We start from the raw sequence: 6,000 nt of genomic DNA, 5'->3' as shown, positions 1-6,000 counted from the left end.
TTACAATAAATAATATGGATTCAACAAAATTTAAAAACTACTTTAAATTAAAAATTAAACATGGTGAAAAAAAAAAACAAACTGATACAAAAAATAAGAACAACTAAGTTGTAAAAAATTCTAGATATCACAACTAAAGATAATAATAGTTATTTGTTTTACAAGGGGGCAAAGTAGTTGTTTAACCGCACGTGCCAATATTGATACCCGAGCAAGCGAAAGATTCCAATATTGAACCGCGAGCGTAGCGAGTGGTTCAAAAAGTGGAATCTTGAGCGTCGCGAGGGTATCAAGGCACGAAGGTTAAACAAACTTTGCCACCGAGTGAAACACAACATTTTTCACCACACCAACACGAACAAAATACTCTGACTATAAAACATCAAAATAAATGAAATCCATCGATTTATTCAATATTTATGATTCAAAATCATCATTTATAGGTAAAATCTAGCAGCCAGATTAAGACATCGAGTTAAAATTTGTATGAAATTACTTTGCCCCCTTGTGGATAAAATGCAATTTTGCTATTTGTTTTCGAATAGCAAAGAAAGCCTTTACCAGTTGGTGTGGTGAAAATATACTTAATCTAATTTTTTTTCTTAGGTAGCTTATATGGTCTCCAAGATCAGAAAGAAAATAAACAAACAATTAACCGAACAAAGTGCGGCAATGTATTCTTACTCAAAATGAAAGTCACAAGTAGATATAGTATAGTACAGTATAGCCCTTATTTAGCTGAAACAGACTGGTCTTCACAAACAGCACCTGTTCACGAGTATGGCGCGTATCTCAGCCATCGCCTCTCTCAACCTTCATTCAACCAGAGTGCAGAGTTGTATACTCAAAAACACACACACTTTGGTAGAAAGAGGCGCTAAATTCAAATTATTTATAATACAGTCACATTGTCGCCTGAAAGTATGGGGCAGTATGCGTCAAATCCGGTAGTTCCGATTTTTTTTGCAGGCTTGTTTATGATGTTGGCCTAATGAATAATCCAAGTTTGCGTCTTCGAGCGCCGAACGCAACTTTATGAAAAATCGAAAAAATCGTTTCGTTTTCAAATTTTGGTTATATTATAACTCTAAAGGACTAGTTTTATAAAAAATGAAATTATCCTCTCAATCGGTATACTTTTTCCAACTCCAATCTTCATTATGAAGGTGAGCTCCATCTTAGACTGTCTTCATTTTCCATCAGGCGTTATTAGGGTCAATCGTGGATCAGTAAAGAATAAAAAAAACCTACTTTGAAATCGAGTAAGTCTTCTAAGACTGTTTTCTCGTAGCAGCACGGCATGTGTCATGTGTCCTCACTGGCTCGCCAGCAAAATACTTACATCCTGTATAACATTAAACTTTTTCTAAAGCTAGTTTGCGATGTATATAAAAACTTAGTTATGTTTGTACGGATCGAATCTTGCAAGTTCAATTTAAGTTTTCTGCCAAGTTAAGTTTAAAACTTTACTGTAAGTAAGTTTCTTTTCTTATAATAATAAAAAAAATGACGCACTCTCCATAGTTGTTATTCTCACCATCTAATACCTTTAAATGAGCCATTCTAGTATATATTTATATAGGTATAAGACCGTTTTCACATTATCCGATCCGATATCGGATGTCGGAAGGATTTCAATAGAAAAAATCCAAGATGGCGCCTGTAATGTATGGGATATCGGTCCGACATCCGATATCGGATCGGATAATGTGAAAACGCACTAACGGCGATCTCGGATAGGTACAACTCAGATTTCGCAGAAATTTGTTGTGTGGGGGGCTGGGGGGTTTTCGGGGGTGAAAAATTTGTCTAGCTTAGCTTTAGTTTTCAACCGTTTTTCTTTCGCATTAATAATCGCAAAATATGATAGAACATCTAAAAACACATTATAATTATAATATAATAAAATAGAAATAGAACTCCGAGCGAAGCTCCGTCGCCCAGGATGTACAATGTGGAAAGAATAACCAAACCACAAAGTTTACATTTTGGAAAAACCCCCGCCATAGTGGACGGATTTTCATGAAACATGGCAAAGAACACTCCCGACTAATTGAGCTTTCAAACAAAAAAACTAAATTTAAATCGGTTCATCCGTTCGCAAGCTAAAGACAGACATACAGACACATAGACACGTTAAACTTATAACACCCCGTCGTTTTTGCGTCGGGGGTTAGAAATACAGCTTGCGATAAAAGTACCTATTTTTTTGACGTGTTGGTTTAAATGAAACCTTGTAAAAATAGACAGTGTCCGCGTCCGTTCACCAAAATGCTGATTGCACGCGAATTCTACATTTTAGGAAGCGGATAGCGCTATATTAGGTCGACATTGGACAGATTAGGCATTTACGGATGTGCCTCGTTGAGTAAGGTCGCTGTAATTAGTGCTAATTATTATGAATGTACGATCTGATCAACGCTGTTAACGCGAGGACGTGTGACATTGGATATGTACACCTATTTAGAATTATAATATACGTTTTTTTAAATGTTTTTATAACGTTTTTTAAATGTTTTTGACGTGTCTGTGAGGTCACCCGCCTAAGTAGGTACGTTTTTACATTATCCGATCCGATATCGGATGTAGGAAGGATTTCAAACGCAGAAATCAAAGATGGCGGCTTAAATGTATTGGATATCGGTCCTACATACGATATCGTATCGGATAAAGTTCGTTAAATTTTATTGTATGGGAAGTTCCATAGTCGTCTGCTGCGTGACGATGATGTCTGTCAAATGTGGTTGATGCAATTGGCCCTAAAATTCGAAGAACCCTTTAAACTTCACGCACTGTATAATAAACTTAATTATTTCATAAATCATAAATCATAAATCAATCATTTATTCGTGATAAACAACATACAACACATTATAAAACAATAAAACACCAAACATTCCAAACCACAACACACACACACAATTCCACATTTCGTGCGCCAAACATTCGTTTTTGATATAATACCAAAAGTATCGTTTCTTTAACCCAAAACGTCATGTTACTCATGTTATACCCGTGTGGTGACGGGTTAAGAATTTCACCACCCCCTTTCTTCCCGTGGGTGTCGTAGAAGTCGACTGTGGGATATGGGTTAAATTGTGGCGTAGGCGAGAGGCTGGCAACCTGTCACTGCAATGTCACAATTTTTATTTCCTTTCAACCCCTTTTTGCCAAGAGTGGCACTGAAACTTGAGTAGTTCATGTGCTCTGCCTACCCCTTTATGGGATACAGGCGTGATTGTATGTATGTATGTATGTAAATTATTCAAAATGGAAACCAGAAAGTACGTTTTTATGGAAAAGCGGTTTCATGGCAGTCGTCCCCTTTCGCCTTCGCAAGTTCATACCTGCCTTCAAGGCTACGAAGGCGTAGGACTCGTAGGCCTCTACGCAGCGTAGCATGCGTAGCGCGCTACTGTAAGAGGTTTCATATACGGAATGAAACCTTTTACAGCATTTTGATGTTCGCTGACTGGCAGTCCCCGATTTGAATAGGCTAGTTTCCTACTAGTCAAATCAGCTTCTTTTTAAGAACTGTCAAAACGTTTTGCTAATATGGAATGACTATGAAATACTGAGGAGTGACGTCACGGTCAATTCATTTACTTTATATCTTTCTCTGTGACTTATTAAATAAAAATTATGTTTAAACAAAACCACTTTCCATATTTTTCTACTAATTATGTGGTACTTTATTTCGTGCACTGCATAAAATATTTTATTTTAAGTACAGGAAACTAGCCTATTTGGAATAATAGAAAAACGTCAAGGAGAACGAACACTTGACGGGGCATTCAGATAGAAGCAGCGATTGAGAGTGAACGCTTGTTATTTTAGCTCCTAAAAATATAAAAAGATATTGAGTCAAAGTGTGGTTTAAATGTATGGATGCCCTTCATCAATAGGCCGTCTCTCTTACATGGTGGAGGCGCTAACGTCTGAAAGTTTTCCCTAGTCTCTCTTACACTACCAAGGAACGAGCATTCACAGGGTTATATGCAAGTGAATTGAATTCCATATATTATTTATTTATACAACCTGTTTTTATTAAATTCCGTTAACTTTAAGAGAAGGTTCTTTAGATCAAATATAATTATTTTCTCTAAGAAACTAGCGTCTTAACTCTTACGGTTATCGAGTTATTAAAAAAATAAAGATAATTACTGAACACGTGTGTGACAGCCTTTAACAATTCCTAATGTTATTTGTTTTGTCATGTGCACTTGAATTTTATTCTTAAGGGTCTCTCACACTAATAAATTTATTTATTATGTATGAAAATGATAAAAGTTTTTTTTTTGCGAATTTAACTAAAAGTGATATACAGGGTGGTTCGTGATAATGAAACTAGCGACGTGTCGAATTTAACGGAAAAGATTAGAGACTTATTAATATTATGTTCCCTTTTTCGGTCAAGTAAAATAATATTGTCTTCGGTTACTACAATACTTACTCATGAAATAAAACTATGGAGACGGATTATATCGCGTCTAATGAATTTACAATTCATCCCCGTCACCCGTTGACCACGAATGCTGTAAAGTAAGGTCCGACCGAGAACGATATTTTTGTCTCGGCCGAGAACGAGACCGAGACCGAGATTCAATTTGATTCTCGGCCGAGACCGAGACCGAGACCGAGAATTTGTAAAACAGTAAAAAAATATGCTATTTTTACAAAAAAATGTTTTCATAATCGAAATTCGCCTATTAACCAGGAAACCAAGAGTATGTTGGGTCCTGCTTAGTGTTTGGTTCCGTAACTACCCAAACCTACCCGCGCTCCTTACCTATCTACCGTAGCAAAATAGACTACGTCAGTGACAAAAACAACTATACGGCTCGCCCGGTAGTAAGCAGTTGCCATAGCCTATAGAGGCATGCAATTTCAGAGGTTTTACACGCGCGTTTAATACCCTGATTTTTTGTGACTCTTTGCAAGAAATCATAAAACAGGTTGTCGAATCGTGTTTTCTACGGATAGTTTTCCAGGTTTTACTTGAAAGTCTTTACTAAGCTTTACTTTGATTTTGACGTATTTTTAGGTACATGATTCAAAGTTAAGGAACACGAACTATTTTTTTTTGATAGCGATTATTTCCAAAATTGTATGTATGTATGTATATCATAAACATGACTATGAAAAACCCATACTCATTAAAAAAACTCAAAACAGCATCCACAAAGCTCAAAATTTCGTCCGATATTCCGTAATTCGCCATTTCTATCATGTAAGGTAGGTATTATTCTAACCTGCTGCTTTGATTTTTAGCGTCGTCGTTGTCTTCCACACACATAAAGTTGTCGTAAATATTTTACACTCTTTCATGAATTATACCTAGGTATTTGTTTGTTTTTGACTTAAAATGTCGATAAAGACCCTACCAAAATCACTAAAATCGGGATACCAAACGGGCGATGTAACAAACTGAAAGCTAAAAACCGGACGCGAGTGCGCAATAAATTCAAAATCACAGTCTCGGTTTTGCCGAGAATCTCGGCCCATTTTGGCCGAGAACCGAGACCGAGATCTCGGCCCGATTTTCGGCCGAGAATGCCGAGACCGAGACCGAGACCGAGATCTCGGTCGGACCTTACTGTAAAGTGTTCGAAACGTCGGGATGAATTGTAAATTCATTAGACGCGATATAATCCGTTTCCATAGTTTTATTTCATATGTAAAATAATGTTAATAAATCGCGTTATACAGTCAAGAAATTTAAATTAAATGCGAACACAGTGACAAAAATATGTATCCAAAACTTTAATGTAATCAATATAGTCGTTTTTGGGACTTTGTCTACATCCCTATTTGATATATTGACCGCACCTGTAAGTGAATTTAAATATTCGTCCAAAACGCGAGAATTTAGTGTTGTATCGTAAGTCATAATATTAACGTTGCAAAGGAATGGAATGCGCTCCCACTAGTGATGTGCCGACGGAAAGTTTCCAATATTCTGAAATTTTCACATAGGAAAACTTCGGAAACTTTCCATGC

The sequence above is a fragment of the Leguminivora glycinivorella genome, chromosome 16 (assembly GCF_023078275.1).
Source record: "Leguminivora glycinivorella isolate SPB_JAAS2020 chromosome 16, LegGlyc_1.1, whole genome shotgun sequence".
Taxonomy (NCBI): Eukaryota; Metazoa; Arthropoda; class Insecta; order Lepidoptera; family Tortricidae; genus Leguminivora; species Leguminivora glycinivorella.
This window is presented reverse-complemented; position numbering follows the sequence as displayed.